Raw genomic sequence first — 21,180 nt, 5'->3', positions numbered from 1 at the left:
TGACGTGGGCACTAGTCTGAAATCCCAATTTCAGTCTTCGGAACATCTCATATGTTCTGCGACGTTTCAAAAACGTCTCTCGTGCCACAATTCTAAACCGTTAGCATTACTCACTGAACTATCACATAGTCATCAAAACGTGTATGTCAGATGTTTCGCAACATCTACAGACGACGCTGAGGTTCAGCACACCGAGCGGTGCATTAAGGACATAAGCCTTCTGTGCAGCAATGAGGACAATCCTCAGTTTACGGACCTAGTCCGCATAATTGCTACTACCAACTTTCAACTAAATTTTCTCTAGGAACATATCTTAAACAGTAGAACTAAAGCGTATGACATAATTTGCAAAGACCTTTTGACTATGTTCATGATAATGAAGTTCATCTGATTATTGAATGAACTCCCACTCAGATAGACATCCCTCTAGTCATCTAAGTGACACATGATCCGAGTCAAACTAGGCCGTGTCCGATCATCACGTGAGACGGACTAGTCATCATCGGTGAACATCTCCATGTTGATCGTATCTGCTATACGACTCATGTTCGACCTTTCGGTCTCTTGTGTTCCGAGGCCATGTCTGTACATGCTAGGCTCGTCAAGTCAACCTAAGTGTTTTGCATGTGTTCCGAGGCCATGTCTGTACATGCTAGGCTCGTCAACACCCGTTGTATTCGAACGTTAGAATCTATCACACCCGATCATCACGTGGTGCTTCGAAACAACGAACCTTCGCAACGGTGCACAGTTAGGGGGAACACGTCTCTTGAAATTTTAGTGAGGGATCATCTTATTTATGCTACCGTCGTTCTAAGCAAATAAGATGCATAACATGATAAACATCACATGCAATCAAATAGTGACATGATATGGCCAATATCATTTTGCTCCTTTGATCTCCATCTTCGGGGCACCATGATCATCTTTGTCACCGGCATGACACCATGATCTCCATCATCATGATCTCCATCATTGTGTCTTCATGAAGTTGTCACGCCAACGATTACTTCTACTTCTATGGCTAACGCGCTTAGCAATAAAGTAAAGTAATTTACATGGCGTTATTCAATGACACGCAGGTCATACAAAAAATAAATTAAGACAACTCCTATGGCTCCGGCCGGTTGCCATACTCATCGACATGCAAGTCGTGATTCCTATTACAAGAACATGATCAATCTCATACATCACATATATCATTCATCACATCCTTTTGGCCATATCACATCACATAGCATACCCTGCAAAAACAAGTTAGACGTCCTCTAATTGTTGTTGCATGTTTTACGTGGCTGCTATGGGTTTCTAGCAAGAACGTTTCTTACCTACGCAAAAGCCACAACGTGATATGCCAATTTCTATTTACCCTTCATAAGGACCCTTTTCATCGAATCCGATCCGACTAAAGTGGGAGAGACAGACACCCGCTAGCCACCTTATGCAACTAGTGCATGTCAGTCGGTGGAACCTGTCTCACGTAAGTGTACGTGTAAGGTCGGTCCGGGCCGCTTCATCCCACGATGCCGCCGAATCAAGATAAGACTAGTAACGGCAAGTAAATTGACAAGATCGACGCCCACAACTGCTTTGTGTTCTACTCGTGCATAGAAACTACGCATAGACCTAGCTCATGATGCCACTGTAGGGGAACGTAGCAGAAATTCAAAATTTTCTACTCATCACCAAGATCAATCTATGGAGTTTACTAGCAACAAGAGGGAAGGAGTGCATCTACATACCCTTGTAGATCGCGAGCGGAAGCGTTCAAGAGAACGGGGTTGATGGAGTCGTACTCGTCGTGATCCAAATCACCGATGATCCTAGCGCCGAACGGACGGCACCTCCGCGTTCAACACACGTACGGAGCAGCAACGTCTCCTCCTTCTTGATCCAGCAAGGGGGGAGGAGAGGTTGATGGAGATCCAGCAGCACGACGGCGTGGTGGTGGAAGTAGCGGGATTCCAACAGGGCTTCGCCAAGCGCTGCGGGAGGAGGGAGGTGTGTCACGGGAGGGAGAGGGAGGCGCCAGGGCTTAGATTCTGCTGCCCTCCCTTCCCCCCACTATATATAGGGCCAAGGGAGACGGGGGGTGCAGCCTTGGCCCTTCCTCCAAGGAAGGGTGTGGCCAGGGAGGAGTCCTTCCTCCCCAAGGCACCTCGGAGGTGCCTTCCCCCTTTAGGACTCTCCCTTTTTTCTTATCTCTTGGCGCATGGGCCTCTTGGGGCTGGTGCCCTTGGCCCATATAGGCCAAGGCGCACCCCCTACAGCCCATGTGGCCCCCCGGGGCTGGTGGACCCCCTTGGTGGACCCCCGGACCCCTTTCGGCACTCCCGGTACAATACCGATAAAGTGCGAAACTTTTCCGGCGACCAAAATAAGACTTCCCATATATAAATCTTTACCTCCGGACCATTCCGGAACTCCTCGTGACGTCCGGGATCTCATCCGGGACTCCGAACAACTTTGGGGTTACCGCATACTAATATCTCTATAACCCTAGCGTCACCGAACCTTAAGTGTGTAGACCCTACGGGTTCGGGAGACACGCAGACATGACCGAGACGACTCTCCGGTCAATAACCAATAGCGGGATCTGGATACCCATGTTGGCTCCCACATGCTCCTCAATGATCTCATCGGATGAACCACGATGTCGAGGATTCAATCAATCCCGTATACAATTCCCTTTGTCTATCGGTATGTTACTTGCCCGAGATTCGATCGTCGGTATCTCGATACCTTGTTCAATCTCGTTACCGGCAAGTCTCTTTACTCATTCCGTAACTCACATCATCCTGTGATCAACTCCTTGGTCACATTGTGCACATTATGATGATGTCCTACCGAGTGGGCCCAGAGATACATCTCCGTTTACACGGAGTGACAAATCCCAGTCTCGATTCGTGCCAACCCAACAGACACTTTCGGAGATACCTGTAGTGCACCTTTATAGCCACCCAGTTACGTTGTGACGTTTGGTACACCCAAAGCATTCCTACGGTATCCGGGAGTTGCACAATCTCATGGTCTAAGGAAATGATACTTCACATTAGAAAAGCTCTAAGCAAACGAACTACACGATCTTGTGCTAGGCTTAGGATTGGGTCTTGTCCATCACATCATTCTCCTAATGATGTGATCCCGTTATCAACGACATCCAATGTCCATGGTCAGGAAACCGTAACCATCTATTGATCAACGAGCTAGTCAACTAGAGGCTTACTAGGGACATGGTGTTGTCTATGTATCCACACATGTATCTGAGTTTCCTATCAATACAATTCTAGCATGGATAATAAACGATTATCATGAACAAGGAAATATAATAATAACCTCTTTATTATTGCCTCTAGGGCATATTTCCAACAGCTATGCAGGTTGTGGAAGGCACAGAACGGTCGGCTGCTCTTGGATGACTCGGGCTGGTCTCTGCCGCGCTTGGTGTTCGGTTCCGCCGCGAGCATGGCTGCTCCCTTGCGTTTCACGTCCTTGGCCTTGGCTTTCTTCTCCTCCGGGTTTGCAGCCGGGAGCTCGAGGAGGGAGAGACGCCCCTCCTCAGCTCTTGCGCACTTGGTCGCCAGGTTAAACAGCTCCAGAGACGTGCTCAGCTCCTCTTGGATGGCGAGCTCCTCCTTCATCTTGACGTCATGGACGCCATCAGAGAACGCGGAGATGATGGCCTCGTCCGTCACCTTGGGGATCTTGAGGCGAACGTTGTTGAAGCGCTGGATGTACTTCTGGAGGGTCTCTCCTGGTTGTTGCTTGATGCGGCGCAGGTCACCCGCGGCCGGTGGGCGGTCGCGAGTGCCCTGGAAGTTGGCAACGAAACGGTCGCGCATCTCGTTCCAGGAGGAGATCGAGCCTAGAGGCAGGTTCAGGAGCCAGGAGCGGGCACCATCCTTGAGAGCCATGGGGAACCAGTTTTCCATGACTTTCTCATCGCCGTTGGCCGCCTCGATGCTCAGCTCGTAGAGCTGCAGGAAGTCCGCAGGGTCGAGGGTGCCGTCGTAGCGAGGAGGCAGATCCGGCTTGAACTTGCCCGGCCAGGCGGCGCTACGCAGCTCGGGGGTGAAGGAACGGCAGCCGGCCGTGGTCACCGGGGCCTATCTTGGAGGTGGAGCTTGGTCTTGGCGCCCGCGCGCCGCCACGGCAAGTGGCGCAAGGCCCTGCCGCGGCAAGCGATCCGGACGTGGAGGTGCGGGGAGTGGTGGAGCGTTCTCTTGCGGTCGAGGGACTCCTCGACAGCTTCTTTCTTCACGCGCGGGCGCCGGACGTGGTGGGTCGCGCCGTGGAGCCGCGCGCCTTGGCGCCAGGGTGCCGTCTTGGTGCAGAGATGGTGGAGGTGCTCCGTGAGCTACGTCGCATGTAGCTGGCGGAGGGCGAGGCAGCGAGAGGGACGGCGCAGGGGAGCACCCAGCGGCGCTGACAAGCTCGGCGATGTGGTCGAGCCAGTCCCCGTAGAGGTCGTCGACTGGGCGGTAGCGCAGGAGCTCGTGCGTCATGAGGAGCGTGGCCCGCGCGTCCGTGGGAGCTTGACGAGCATGAGACAACGAACCAGCGGGAGTCAGCGATGGAGTGGCGATGCGGCCGTCCTGCCGCACCGAGGGGTGCAACGAGGATGCTTGATGCTCATTCCCCACCGTGCCGGTGGCGGCGTTGGCGGCAGGCGACGGAGAACGACGGGGCGGCCCGCCGACAGGGGCCGTCTGAGCAATGCAGGTGGCGAGGGCAGCCCGGCGCTCAGCGCGGGCACGGCGTGCGTCTGCCATGGAGACGATGAAGCGACGGGACGCGGAGCGACGGAAGGGAAGCTTCGGCGCACCCCTACCTGGCGCGCCAAATGTCGGATCACGGGTTTCGGCAAAACCCTCAAGGTTTGAACACTGGGCTGCGCACGAAGATCTCCCCCTAACGATCCACATCCTAGCTTCGGTAAGATCTCAAGGGCTAACTCTACGAACTCGCAACACAAGGGACACAAGATTTATACTGGTTCGGGCCACTGTTGTGGTGTAATACCCTACTCCAGTGTGGTGGTGGTGGATTGCCTCTCGGGCTGAGGATGAACAGTTAGAAGGGGAAGAACAGCATCCTGAGGTTGAGGTGTTCTTGTGTTCGGTGTGTGGCTAAGGATTGGCTCAAGATCAGATGTGAGGCTCAGTTGTCTCTTGATCAGTTGTCTCTTGATCAGTTGCCTCCTACGGTGGTGGCTAGTCCTATTTATAGAGGCCCTGGTCCTCTCCCCAAATATTGAGTGGGAAGGGAGCCAACAACGGCCAATTTGAAAGGGGACATCTAGTACAGCTTATCCTGACAAAAGTAGTCTTCGCCTGCCAAAGGCTCTGGTGGTGACGCCGCCTTGGGCTCCATGGTGACCTCTGTCCTGCCGTCCCGCTAGTCTTGGTCTCGTTGCACCGATATGGAAACCTTGGCTTGACGCCTCGGTACTCCGCGCCTGCGGTTGCTTCCTTAGCACCAAAGAGGAAACAAGGACACTGCGCGCCGGCGCCCGCCTGGTCTCGGTCGTCATGGCTCACGTCACGAGAATCTCGCGAGGTTTGCCTTGCCTTGAACTCTCCGCCCCTCGTGAGCCAACCTGGTGAGGCCGCTCCCGAGGAGGTCTTGCGTCGTCCGCCTCGCGAGGCTTGGCCCCTCGCGAGGGTCTTGAATGCTTGTTGGTGAAGATGGGCAGTACGGGCCCGCCCGCAGAGCCACGCCATGGGCCGCAGGCAGGCAAGTCTGGGGACCCCCATTCCCAGAACACCGACACTCGTTGTCATGCAGACTTATATTCCTCTAAACAAGGGAAACACTCACTAGGTTACTATCGTCATGCATAGCGGGAAGAGAGAGTTTCAGGTTCTTGACTCGTTGATGACCGAAAAACTTGACAGTGTTACTAGACAACTCGTTGAGGACCTGGTAGGTTTTACTTTCAAATGTGTATTTGGTAACATTCGTTTTGTTTAGTATACCGAATGACATTCTTTCCACCATGTTAATTATATCTTTAGAGAAAACAACTAGGAGAAGATATCCAAGAAGCAAATGCAACCGGAGTTGTGAATTATCCGGATGTGTCCACATGGCCTATTCAAACGTATGACATGCCAAAACAACATGATGGGTGAGTACCTACTTTGACAGAATGTCGGTCCTATATGTACAATAGATATTTAATCTTTGTAAATTGTATGCACTAGGAATTCATGTGGAATATTTCTCCTTCGATGCTTTTAATATTGGGAGGGTGACAAATGGACAGGCTTATTTTCACAGGTACACAAGTAATGTTTTTACTACGACGTACAATGTACGCTATGCTAACACCACTTTTTTTCAGAGGTCAACTGATGATTGGAGGGAGGTAATGATAGCGCAACTTATCTTTTCGGAAAGAAACAAGCTTGATAAAGTGAAAAACAAAGTTATTCGGATATCAAAGAAGAAGAAATAGATGCGACACGGAGGAGTTTTGCATATGATTGGGTGTTACTGGAGGACTAGATTTTCCAAACGCTTTGCACACTTGGTTATAAATTTTATGTAATAGACATATTTATTAGGTTTGGCCACTATTTTGTTTCAAAAAGATTATATACTTAATTACTCTTTTTATGTACACATGATATTTTGTTTCAGAAAAATTATATGCTTTCTTGTTCTATATAATCAGTCTTTTTTTATGTGTACATGATTTCTTGTTTCGGAAAAGTTATATGCTTACTTACCGTTTGTATGTGTACACGATAATTTGTTGCCGAAAGATTTTATACTTACTCTTTTAGTTGACAATAATGTTTAGATTTACATATATGTAATCGTGTCGTCGTTTATTTTCTGTACACTAAACTATGGCAGCGCATTATTAAAAAAAACGCTGCGAGTTTGTTTAGAAAGACAAAAAAATAGTTTAGAAAAAAATAGTTTAGAAAAAAATAGTTTAGAAAAACAACAATAATGTTTACATTTACATATATGTAATCGTGTCGTCGTTTATTTTCTGTATACTATACTATGGCAGCGCATTATTAAAAAAATGCTGCGAGTTAGTTTAGAAAAACAAAAAGAATAGTTTAGAAAAACAAAAAAAAAGCCCGCCCGTCCACAGCGTGTCTTAATAAGCCCATCATTATCAAGCCAACCAGGAAACTACGATGGCGTTTCAGAACACGCCGTGGAAACCGGGCCCAACAGGGCAGCCTCGACGTAGCAATTCAAACGTGTTCGAAGTGAGACGGGGCGCCGGGTATATAAGCCGGCCGTCGTCCCCTTCGGCCGGCGAGGTGGGACTAAACTTGCGTCGGCCGCGGGGCAACGCGGAGACAGGCAGCCGCGACGTGGGCCGGCCCAATAAGGCCATGGATGGCGCGGACTTCTCGACGGCTCGACGCGCCATGGGCCGGCCCATTTAACCCCGCCGGGATGACGCGCCAGGGGAAACTAAAGCAAATTTAGTCTCACCTCGCCGGCCGAAGGAGACGTCGACCGGCTTATACCTGATACGTCTCCAACGTATCTATAATTTTTGATTGTTTCATGCTATTATATTATCTGTTTTGGATGTTTAATAGGCTTTATTATGCACTTTTATATTATTTTTGGGACTAACCTACTAACCGGAGGCCCAGTGCAAATTGCTGATTTTTTTGCCTATTTCAGTGTTTCACGGAAAAGGAATATCAAACGGAATCCAAAAGGAATGAAACCTTCGGGAGATTTATTTTTGGAACAAACGTAATCTAGGAGACTTGGAGTGGACGTCAAGGAAGCAACGAAGCGGCCACAAGGCAGGGAGGCGCGCCCAGGGGGGTAGGCGCGCCCCCACCCTCGTGGGCCCCTCGTGGCTCCACCGAGCTCCTTCCTTCGCCTATATATACTCATATACCCGGAAAACATCCGAGAGTACCATGAAACCCTATTTCCACCGCCGCAACCTTCTGTACCCGTGAGATCCCATCTTGGGGCCTTTTTCGGCGCTCCGCCGGAGGGGGAATCGATCATGGAGGGCTTCTACATCAACACCATAGCCTCTCCGATGATGTGTGAGTAGTTTACCACAGACCTTCGGGTCCATAGTTATTAGCTAGATGGCTTCTTCTCTCTCTTTGGATCTCAATACAAAGTTCTCCTCGATTCTCTTGGAGATCTATTCGATGTAATTATTTTTGCGGTGTGTTTGTCGAGATCTGATGAATTGTGGGTTTATGATCAAGATTATCTATGAACAATATTTGGTTCTTCTCTGAATTCTTATATGTATGATTTGATATCTTTGCAAGTCTCTTCGAATTATCAGTTTGGTATGGCCTACTAGATTGATCTTTCTTGCAATAGGAGAAGTTCTTAGCTTTGGGTTCAATCTTGCGGTGTCCTTTCCCAGTGACAGCAGGGGTAGCAAGGCACGTATTGTATTGTTGCCATCGAGGATAAAAAGATGGGGTTTATATCATATTGCTTGAGTTTATCCCTCTACATCATGTCATCTTGCCTAATGCGTTACTATGTTCTTATGAAGTTAATACTCTAGATGCATGATGGATAGCGGTCGATGTGTGGAGTAATAGAGTAGATGCAGAATCGTTTCGGTCTACTTGTCGCGGACGTGATGCCTATATACATGATCATGCCTAGATATTCTCATAACTATGTGCTTTTCTATCAATTGCTCGACAGTAATTTGTTCACCCACCGTAGAATTTGCAATCTTGAGAGAAGCCACTAGTGAAACCTATGGCCCCCGGGTCTATCTTCCATCATATTATCTTCCTATCAATTTGCTATTTCTACCGCCGTTTATTTTGCAATCTTTACTTTCCAATCTATATCATAAAAATACCAAAAATGTTTATCTTATTATCTCTATCAGATCTCACTTTTGCAGGTGGCCGTGAAGGGATTGACAACCCCTTTATCGCGTTGGTTGCAAGTTCTTATTTGTTTGCGCAGGTACAAGCCGACTTGCGTGTAACCTCCTACTGGATTGATACCTTGGTTCTCAAAAACTGAGGGAAATACTTACACTACTTTACTGCATCACCCTTTCCTCTTCAAGGGAAACCAACGCATGCTCAAGAGGTAGCAAGAAGGATTTCTCGCGTCGTTGCCGGGGAGGCTTACGCCAAGTCAAGTCAAGATTTGATCTCCCAGCAAGTAGCCATTTCTGGCGCCGTTGCCGGGGAGATCTATGCACAAGTCAAGACATACCAAGTACCCATCACAAACTCGTATCCCTCACATTACATTATTTGCCATTTGCCTCTCGTTTTCCTCTCCCCCACTTCACCTTTGCCGTTTTATTCGCCTCTCTCCCGTTTGTTTTTTTCTCGCCATGGCCGAATCAAAAACGGTTAAGGGTTCTATCCCGGGTTTTAATACTTTGGATAGTCCTTCTGTCTTCTCTAAGCTCATAAATAATGATGCTATGGAAAGACCTAACGGGGTTATCAATGAGGGTTTGAATAATTTCGATGAAGATGATCCCAGGATTTTTCGTTATTTACTTGATGAGTCTTTAAAAGATGTTTGGGATAGGTTATTAAGGATCCGAGCTAGTTATGTGCCTCAATATCAAATTGAGATATATCTAGAAACCTTTTATGTTGGCTTACCCTCTTCGTTCAAGCAAGTTTTAGATTCTATTTTTGAAGAAGGTTTTCTTGAGGGGGATCCCATAGATACCTATGAAAAGATGAAAACTATATTTGGGCACCCTATGAGTGAGAAGGTTGAATCCACCTCTCTTTTGTGCTTTTATCAAAATAAAATTATCAAAGAAATGAAGGCTAGCTTAGATGCAAATTTCCGTAGCGTGCTTAATCTTTCTTCCACCATTAATGGCCACGTACTTTCTCAAAATAGAAAGATAAATGCTATATATAAGAATTTTTCTCTTTTCTTTCCCAACATCAAAGATGATAATACCTAGATCTATTCTTGCTTTTATGCCTAGCTAGGGGCGTTAAACGATAGCGCTTGTTGGGAGGCAACCCAATTTTATTTTTGTTTCTTGCTTTTTGTCTCTGTTTAGTAATAAATAATTCGTCTAGATTATTTTTAGATGTGGTTTTGTGTTTTAATTATTGTTTGTGCCAAGTAGAACCTTTGGGAAGACTTGGGTGAAGTCTTTATGATCTTGCTGTAAAAAACAGAAACTTTAGCGCTCACGAGATTAGCTGCCATTTTTTACTGGAGAGTGATTTTAGGTTGATTATTTTTGCAGATGATTAATAGACAAATTCCTCACGTCCACCAATTTATTTCATAATTTTTGGAGTTACAGAAGTATACGTTTGATACAGATTACTACAGACTGTTCTGTTTTTTGACAGATTCTGTTTTTCGTGTGTTGTTTGCTTATTTTGATGAATCTATGGCTAGTATCGGGGGGTACGAACCATAGAGAAGTTGGAATACAGTAGGTTTAACACCAATATAAATAAAGAACTAGTTCATTACAGTACCTTAAAGTGGTGATTTGTTTTCTTATACTAACGGAGCTCATGAGATTTTCTGTTGAGTTTTGTGTTGTGAAGTTTTCAAGTTTTTGGGTAAAGATTTGATGGATTATGGAATAAGGAGTGGCAAGAGCCTAAGATTGGGATTCCCAAGGCACCCCAAGGTAAAATTCAAGGACAACCAAAAGCCTAAGCTTGGGGATGCCCCGGAAGGCATCCCCTCTTTAGTCTTCGTCCATCAGTAACTTTACTTGAGGCTATATTTTTATTCACCACATGATATGTGTTTTGCTTGGAGCGTCTTGTATGATTTGAGTCTTTGATTTTTAGTTTACCACAATCATCCTTTCTGTACACACATTTTGGAGAGACACACATGAATCGGAATTTATTAGAATACTCTTTGTGCTTCACTTATATCTTTTGAGCTAGATAATTTTGCTCTAGTGCTTCGCTTATATCTTTTTAGAGCACGGTGGTGGTTTTATTTTACAGAAATTATTGATCTCTCATGATTCACTTATATTAATTTGAGAGTCCTCTATAACAGCATGGTAATTTTCTTTGGCTATAAAATTAGTCCTAATATGATGAACATCCAAGATAGGCATAATAAAAACTATCATATAAAGTGCATCGAATACTATGAGAAGTTTGATACTTGATTGTTTTGAGATATGAAGATGGTGATATTAGAGTCATGCTAGTTGAGTAGTTGTGAATTTGAGAAATACTTGTTCTAAAGTTTGTGATTCCCATAGCATGCACGTATGATGAACCGTTATGTGATGAAGTCGGAGCATGATTTATTTATTGATTGTCTTCCTTATGAGTGGCGGTCGAGGACGAGCGATGGTCTTTTCCTACCAATCTATCCCCCTAGGAGCATGCGCCTAATGCTTGATTTTTGATGACTTGTAGATTTTTGCAATAAGTATGTGAGTTTTTTATGACTAATGTTGAGTCCATGGATTATACGCACTCTCACCCTTCCACCATTGCTAGCCTCTCTAATACCGCGCACCTTTCGCCGGTATCATACAACCACCATATACCTTCCTGAAAACAGCCACCATACCTACCTATTATGGCATTTCCATAGCCATTCCAAGATATATTGCCATGCAACTTACCACCGTTCCGTTGTTATGACACGTTTCATCATTGTCATATTGCTTTGCATGATCATGTAGTTGACATCGTATTTGTGGCAAAGCCACCTTTATAATTCTTTCATACATGTCTCTTGATTCATTACATATCCCGGTACATCGTCGAAGGCATTCACATAGAGTCATATTTTGTTCTAAGTATTGAGTTGTAATTTTTGAGTTGTCAGTAAATAAAAGTGTGATGATCAATATTATTAGAGCATTGTCCCAAGTGAGAAAAGGATGATGGAGACTGTGATTCCCCCACAAGTCAGGATGAGACTCCGGACGAAAAGAAAAAAAATGAAAAAAAGAGGCCATAAAAAAAGAAAAAAAGGCCCAAATAAAACAAATGAGAGAAAAAGAGAGAAGGGACAATGTTACTATCCTTTTACCACACTTGTGCATCAAAGTAGCACCATGATCTTCATGATAGAGAGTCTCCTATGTTGTCACTTTCATATACTAGTGGGAATTTTACATTATAGAACTTGGCTTGTATATTCCAATGATGGGCTTCCTCAAAATGCCCTCGGTCTTCGTGAGCAAGTGAGTTGGATGCACACCCACTTAGTTTCTTTTGTTGAGCTTTCATACACTTATAGCTCCAGTGCATTCGTTGCATGGCAATCCCTACTCACTTACATTGATATCTATTGATGGGAATCTCCATAGCCCGCTGATACGCCTAGTTGATGTGATACTATCTTCTCCTTTTCGTCTTCTCCACAACCACCCTTCTATTCCACATATAGTGCTATGTCCATGGCTCACGCTCATGTATTGCGTGAAGATTGAAAAAGTTTGAGAACATCAAAAGTATGAAACAATTGCTTGGCTTGTCATCGGGGTTGTGCATGATTTAAATATTTTGTGTGATGAAGATAGAGCATAGCCAGACTATATGATTTTGTAGGGATAACTTTCTTTGGCCATGTTATTTTGAGAAGACATGATTGCTTTGTTAGTATGCTTGAAGTATTATTATTTTTATGTCAATATTAAACTTTTATCTTGAATCTTTCGGATCTGAACATTCATGCCACAATAAAGAAAATTACATTGAGAAATCTGTTTTGGATGAGCAGGAATTAAGCTTGGGGATGCTTGATTCGTCTCCAACGTATCTATAATTTTTGATTGTTCCATGCTATTATATTATCTGTTTTGGATGTTTTATGGGCTTTATTATGCACTTTTATATTAATTTTGGGACTAACCTACTAACCGGAGGCCCAGTGTAAATTGATGTTTTTTTTGCCTATTTCAGTGTTTCGCAGAAAAGGAATATCAAACGGAATCCAAACGGAATGAAACATTCAGGAGAGTTATTTTTGGAACAAACGCAATCCAGGAGACTTGGAGTGGATGTCAAGGAAGCAACGAGGCGACCACGAGGCAGGGAGGCGCGCCCAGGGGGGTAGGTGCGCCCCCACCCTCGTGGGCCCCTCGTGGCTCCACCGACCTCCTTCCTTCGCCTATATATACTCATATACCCCGAAAAAATCCGAGAGCACCACGAAACCCTATTTCCACCGTCGCAAACTTCTGTACCCGTGAGATCCCATCTTGGGGCCTTTTCCGGCGCTCCGCCGGAGGGGGAATCGATCACGGAGGGCTTCTACATCAACACCATAGCCTCTCCGATGATGTGTGAGTAGTTTACCACAGACCTTCGGGTCCATATTTATTAGCTAGATGGCTTCTTCTCTCTCTTTGGATCTCAATACAAAGTTCTCCTCGATTCTCTTGGAGATCTATTCGATGTAATTCTTTTTGCGGTGTGTTTGTCGAGATCCGATGAATTTGGGGTTTATGATCAAGATTATCTATGGACAATATTTGGTTCTTCTCTGAATTCTTATATGTATGGTTTGATATCTTTGCAAGTCTCTTCGAATTATCAGTTTGGTATGGCCTACTAGAATTATATTTCTTGCAATAGGAGAAGTGCTTAGCTTTGGGTTCAATCTTGCGGTGTCCTTTCCCAGTGACAGCAGGGGCAGCAAGGCACGTATTGTATTGTTGCCATCGAGGATAAAAAGATGGGGTTTATATCATATTGCTTGATTTTATCCCTCTACATCATGTCATCTTTCCTAATGCGTTACTATGTTCTTATGAACGTAATACTCTAGGTGCATGCTGGATAGCGGTCGATGTGTGGAGTAATAGTAGTAGATGCAGAATCGTTTCGGTCTACTTGTCGCGGACATGATGCCTATATACATGATCATGCCTAGATATTCTCATAACTATGCACTTTTCTATCAATTGCTCGACAGTAATTTGTTCACCCACCGTAGAATTTGCAATCTTGAGAGAAGCCACTAGTGAAACCTATGGCCCCCGGGTCTATCTTCCATCATATTATTTTCCTATCAATTTGCTATTTCTACCGCCGTTTATTTTGCAATCTTTACTTTCCAATCTATATCATAAAAATACCAAAAATATTTATCTTATTATCTCCATTAGATCTCACTTTTGCAAGTGGCCGTGAAGGGATTGACAACCTCTTTATCGCGTTGGTTGCAAGGTTCTTATTTGTTTGCGCAGGTACAAGGCGACTTGCGTGTAACCTCCTACTGATTGATACCTTGGTTCTCAAAAACTGAGGGAAATACTTACGCTACTTTGTTGCATCACCCTTTCCTCTTCAAGGGAAAACTAATGCATTCTCAAGAGGTAGCAATACCCAGCCCCCGTTGTCACTTTGAACTCCTCTGATCTTCTGCCCCGTCGACTCGGCTGCCCTGTTGTGGCCTGTTACCACGTCGTGATCTGAAACGCCGTCGTAGTCGCCCGGTGGGCTTGATAACATCAGTCTTATTAAGACACGCTCGTGGAGGGGTGGGCTATTTTTTCCGTTTTTATATAACAACTCGCAGCCATAATTGAGTTTTTTAAATATATTTGTCAGCCAACGGGGCTGTAGTAAATACCAGTACATAATTCATAGTATAAACAATGAATAGTGTACATTTATATCAACAATAATGATGTCTCAACATAACAATTGTCACCACAGTAATTTTATTATAGTCGACAGAAAATATCAAGTCTCATAGCCAATAATCTTGATTTCACACATAAAATACTCAACACAAACATAAATTTAACAAATGTCTTTCATATAGATGGAAGAGGTAAAACACTTGCATCGTCTTCACTTGAGTCTTGAAGCCCAGTTGCTGCATAGAATAAATTAAAAATTGTGAGAATCAATGTACGGTAAATGAATTTGGCTCCCAGGTGCATATGCACCCATTGTCTAAATACGCATTTTGAAAAATTGAAAAATTCGGAACAAAAACCCGTGGGTATATCCGGACATTCTATGTGCATGCACAAAGTTTCGGTGAAAAACAACTTTTTTTGTGGCTTGTGTAAAAAAAGATTAAGAAATGCAAAATGAATAGTTGTAATGAAGCATCAGAAATTGTTTTTTTACACAAGCCACAAAAAACCTCGTTTTTGATTGAAAACTTTGTGCACGCACATAGAATGTCCGGATATACACGCAAGATTTTTGTTCGGAATTTTTTAACTTTTCAAAATGTGTATTTAGATAATGGGTGCATATGCACCTAGGAACCATTGCCAATTTCCGCGAAACTAACATAAACAAAGCAAAAAGACATAGAGTTACATATAAATGGATGAAGTAAAACAGATGCACCGTGCTCACTTGTGTCTTCAAGCCCAATTGTTGCATAGAATAAATTATAAACTATGTGAATCAATGTACAGTAAATGAAACAACAAAACTAACATAAACAAACAATAGACATACTCTTCATTTTTGCTGCATGTGCTCCTGTTATGACCTGGGAGGCTGCATAAGCTACATTTTCATCCAGATTTCTCGTCAAATGCTTTAGGTCTCTCATTTTTGTCACATCTGGGCCACCCTTACCGCGACCTCTACTGTTCTGCTTAGGTGCGCCCTTGGTGGAAACCTTTACTGGATCACGAAGTAGAATCTGATCTCGGTTAGGCTTAAATGGATTATCATTCACGAAGCTTCGCTAACTATCATCTTCATTCCCCTGAACGTCCTTATTCGCTATAATATCATCCAGAGCACCATCAACTTGTCGAATAAGAATGGATTACTGCAGGCGAGATGAGATGCTTCTGCAGATTTGATGGTTAACTCACTATATCTAGCTCTGTCCTCAGCACTCGACCAACCCCAGACAAACAGATCGCTGGTGCGCTTCACGGGCAGTCCAACTCGTGCTTTTTTTTGAACCTTCGCAGGACACAACACTTGGGTATCACAGGTAAGTTCAGTGCATTCAAAACATGAAGAATATGCTTGCAAGGAAGCCCTTTGCGAGTCATATTTCGGCAACTGCACTTTATAGTTTCTGCCGAGTTACCTGGCGTATAGTCCACATTAAATCTGTGATCCCTGTTATTCTTCCACGCAACCACGAATCTCTGACTATCGGTCCCTGTCAGTCTATCAATTACCTCAAGCTCCTGTACCTTCTTCATATCTTGTTGCAACATATAAAAGTTTGCCTGCATGAATGCTTTGGCAGCATACGACTCAATGGTCTCACACTCAGTCACTGTTACTGGGACAGTCTATGAGGCCGTGTAGTCATCATAAGCTTCATTCTCACGGAGGCGAACGATACAATTCTCGTAGTGTACAATCATGTCAATGATCATCATACCATAGTCAAGATGGAGGTGCAGGCTAGAGTTCAGACTCTCACTCCTCTGATTACTGCGCATACCAAGAAAAAACCCACCAGACAAATATGATGCAGCCCAAAGCATCCTCTTCTTGTACATCCTATGGAGCCATGTTTTTGTTCTCTCCGTCTACCATTTGCGCACAAACGCGGCCCATCTCTCCTCAAAAAATTTATGTGTAGTGGCATAGTACAATAATGCCCTGAACTCCTTCAATGACTTATGTTTGAGGTGTTTCTGCATATTCTTTTCAATATGCCATGAACATAGACGATGCCACACGTCAGAAAGCACCTTCCTGATAGCCCTTATCATCGCTGCATCTCCATCGGTAATTACCGATTTGGGCCTCTTTTGACAGTGAGCTTTCAAGAACGTGTTAAGCAACCAAACATACGTAGCCTCGGTCTCGTTGGAAACAATGGCGCAGACGAATACCGTAGTGCAACGGTGGTTGTTCAGACCCACAAAAGGGATGAACGACATTCCATACCTGTTCATCTTGTATGTGATGTCGAAGACGACAACATCACCGTAGTCAAGATAATCCCGGCGTGACTGCGAATCACACCAGAACAGGTTTTGGAGCCTACCTTCAGCGTCAACTGTGTGCTCAAAGAAGAAATCTGGATCTCTGTCCTTTCTGGTCAACATGATTCCTATGGCAGTATCAGCATCACCCTGTGCAAGCAATTTCATCTTCTCCCTGTAGCACATGTTATACAGCTTTGTCCTCTGAAACGGTGACTTTGCATACGACCCATACCTACTAACGAAGTTGTCAAAAATAAGATGTTTTCTTATCCCAGCTCCTGCCATAGCTAAGATCTCTGCTCTCTCAAATGCTTTGATCTGATTATGAGATCGGAGGAAAGGGACTTCGTCCGGTCGTGCAAGAATGTGGCTGTGATCATCGGAGAAACTGCTGACATACCATACATTACGCTTTTTATCAACCTTAACTGTCAAATGGGCTTCGCAGAAGAATCGACTCTCCGGTCTAAGCCTGCGGGTCCGGCCTTCCATGGTACAGAACTTGGCCTGTCGTTTTCCTGCGGTGGAACAGAGATACCTCCTCAAGCGCACAGTCCTTGCGTGATCCTTTGAACGTTTCAGCAAGTCCTTCCTGATGCTGAACCCACGTTCTCTCGCGTGCTTGTTGTAGAACGTGTACACCTCATCTAATGACCTGAATGCCTTTGCCATCACTTCCCAATGCCTATCAAGTGACTCTTGCTGATATTCATCATAGCCCATGTCAAGGTCAAACTGATCATCATCGCTGTGCTCATCGTTCCCGCTAGGACCATCAACACCTCCCTGCAAAATATGACATATAACCTTGCATGTCAATCTGTTCTTGTATTGTTACTTACCATAAATAATGTAAAAAACTTACTTGGCTAGCGCTCCCACTACGAGATGCATCGACCTCGCTCTCGGCATTGTCATCATCTATACTCTTACGCTTATTGTCACCATTAGCATTTATCTATGCACATTTAAAGTAAAATAAGTGGTAATACATTTTTAATGTCAATCATTGTCCTATAATTTTTTCAATGTACCTGGCTCGCACTATCTGCATAAAATTGTTCATCTATATCATATTCCTCATCATCATCATTGCCATGTAGCTGTACAAATTTAAAAAGACATGTAAGTGTCAAAGAACTAGTTTGTATTCAATATGTTTTGGTCAACATTCAAGGCACTTACATTACCACTGTACGATTCATCCTGACTCATATAGTTGTCTCTGGGAGGTTGGTTCGCATTCAATGACGAGGATCCATTATCGCTACCGGAATCATCACTGGCGTATCCGGTTTCTTGCTCCATCTATACACATACAAATAAGGTGTGAGATCAATGCCAACATTCCACAACATCATCGCGAATACAGTAAATTCATCAACAGTGACATGACTATGTGTCATGCATACAAATTTGAATGTACAAAAATCATTAAGAGGTCACTACTCTCCTCTCTTATTTAGCCAAGTAGGGAATCATTTTGCATAAAAAATGCAATGGAAAAATCAAAAAGAACAAAAAGAGAGCCAGAGAACCTACTCTCCGCCGTCGAGGGGTCCTCAACGCCGATGCGCTGCTGCCACCCACGTCTTGGAGGGCGCGTACTAGGACAGAACGTTGACGTGGGCGCGCTGGGCGTTTCACCGGCGACACGGCGCGTGGGTGACTACGGACGCCGCCCGTGCTCGCGACTAGACGGGCACGTCGGGGTCGACGTCGTGACGGCGGTGGACCACGGCGGCGTTGATGCTGCTAGGGTTTCCTAGGCGGGGATGGGGTGTCGGTTTCACGCGACACCGGCGACATGGCGCGTGGGTGACTACGGCCGCTGCCCGACGTCGTGACGGCGGTGGACCACGGCGGCGTTGATGCCGCTAGGGTTTCATAGGCGGGGATGGGGTGTCGGGGGTGGGGTGTCTTTCTTTTCCCTTTCCCGATCGAACTACCGAACGCCACGATATGCGTACGACGCGGGTGTATGGGGCGGGACGTACACGGGCGGCCGGCCCTACGACGGACGGCGGGTACACAAATACGAAATAACAACCTTGCAAAGACCTGTGCATTATAAATGTAGACTACAACATTGGGCAACTAAATTTGGGTCGACTCGCTTGTCCCGGTGGGCTGACGGTGACCGGCTCCCCAAACCCAATTTTCTTATGAAGCCGACCTAGAGGACCTATCGACCATGAAATTATGGGCTGGACAACGGGTAAGGTTGGCCCATTCCCATCGTGAATATGAATTGCTTCGAACCACATATTGTGATTGTGTTTATGGCATTCCTTCTTGCCAGTTTAGCATAACTTGACGCCTTCGTTGGCGTTCCTCTTCTACTAATACAATATGACACACGCTTTGGGTCGTGTTCGAGAAAAGAGCGGCGTCCTAAAGCAAAGCACCGAATACAGACGTAGAATTGAATGATGAAAGGTAGTGAGATATTCCTTTTCTTTCCAACGAAAGGAGTTCTTCCTGATTCCTTCTCCTTTCTTTTCCTTTCTTTTTTGTCATGTTTTTTCGGTTTAGAGTATTGTAAGACTTTTCCTCTATCACTCGATCATTTAGAGACTTTTAGTATGCAAAAAACATGCATGACGAGCTGTCGTTTTAGCTCTCTAGTGACATGTGTGGATTATTGCGTACAGCGTCTCTGCAACAGTATGGGTGTTAATCTGTCAGTGTCTTGATATATGCTATCATGGTTAATGGCTTTGACATCTCCTGTTTCCTCGCACCTGTTCAAAGTTCAGGTGAATTCCAACTTGGTTTATCTCTGGCCGTGGTCTTTAGTTTTACAAATAAGCAGAAACTTTGTGCTGCAAAACTGGAGTCAACTCCCTGTCAAATCAAGACCATGCTAAAAGTTATACCCTCTGTTTCTACACGTAAGATGTTATGGCAGATCTTTTTTTTACGCGTCTACGGCGGGCTTACGCCAGCCTGAACCATATATTACCGAGGCATAACATGTTTTGGCAGATCAAAGTTTGAACTGCCAAAACTAGTACAACACAATCTTCCTTTGGATATATAGATGATTATGTTCAAGTGTTTTATCCCATACGCAGCAGCTTGCAATTCAGTTCTTGTTATTTAAGCAGTGTGAAGTTCACTAGTGCGTGCTAGACTGTAAATGGCAATTGCTTTTACATCAAGTGCTTTTGGTTTTCCAGCCTTTAAAGCAAGTAAGCGATGATGAAATGCACGCATGGTGCTTCCACAATAGAGCTGCTCTTGGGTCTTGACCATTGCATGGATTCCAAGCAAGCTGCAGTGCACAGCTGAATCATCGCCTTCTTCAAGTACTAGATGATTTTGACAAGCCGTGGATAATATATAGCATTTGGTTTCTGTTCCTCTTTCTGTGTCACCTGAAAGCAGAAGCTTCTAGACAGCCCCAAGTCTTTAATGGCCCTCATGATTTGTTGAGCTTTGCTGAATATGCAACAATTAAGTCTTAGTTTCCACTTGCAACTAATACAGAAGATGAGGTGGGTGGAACAGTTCGTATCTTGGTTTCCCTTTCCTTTTTCTTTTTGTTTCTTCTCAGTGTTTTTTCTGATTCCGTCTTACTGTAGTTAACATCAATGCAAATACTGTTAGTTGCATGCAGCATGGGAGCTGATGGTCCTTATTATGTCAAGAAATCTATCTGAATTACTACAGCTCGCTGCAGAATTCACATTTGTCATGTGCGTTTTTCCGGTGTGTGCGTGTGTGCAAGGAACCTTCCATCAGACAATGCCCTACCTGATGATTCTCTGACGCAGCTTAATAACCATTTCCCGAACCGAAGAACCAAAACAGTACGTATTATATACGTTGTGAATAGGCGATGACGCCAATCTTAACTGGGATGATGCAACCTTGGCAACGCCCGCGTGCTTCATTTTCAGAAGCTTCACCGAAACACACCGCCAGGACAAGAAGGCCAAGTGGAGCATGCATGAATTTACGGCTACACTTGGTTTTCCCATCATTAACATTCTTCTAAGCGCCGCCTGGTTTGCTACCTTACGCCACGTTTCTTTCCCCGTCTATTTTGCGCAGTAGGTGCTGTAGCGAGGGAGCACTAGCCACTAGGGAATAGTGCAGAGATCATATAAGTGAGGAGCAACAACTGCAATGACCTTGTTATCATTATCCCGGTTGAAAGTTGAGGCGCAGGTTCAGGGTTCAGAAATGTGGTTGTTCAGGTGGCTTTGTCAGCTGTCAAGCGCCTGCACGCGCGGGCTGGTTTTAAGTTATCGCGCCGACCTTTTAGTTTAGGGCATCATCTTCTCTTAACTATGCCTGCTCGGTTCTATTATTAT

The sequence above is a fragment of the Triticum aestivum genome, chromosome 2D, assembly GCF_018294505.1.
Source record: "Triticum aestivum cultivar Chinese Spring chromosome 2D, IWGSC CS RefSeq v2.1, whole genome shotgun sequence".
NCBI classification, from domain to species: Eukaryota; Viridiplantae; Streptophyta; class Magnoliopsida; order Poales; family Poaceae; genus Triticum; species Triticum aestivum.
The sequence above is the reverse complement of the archived record's forward strand: the minus strand, read 5'-3'. Positions refer to the sequence as shown.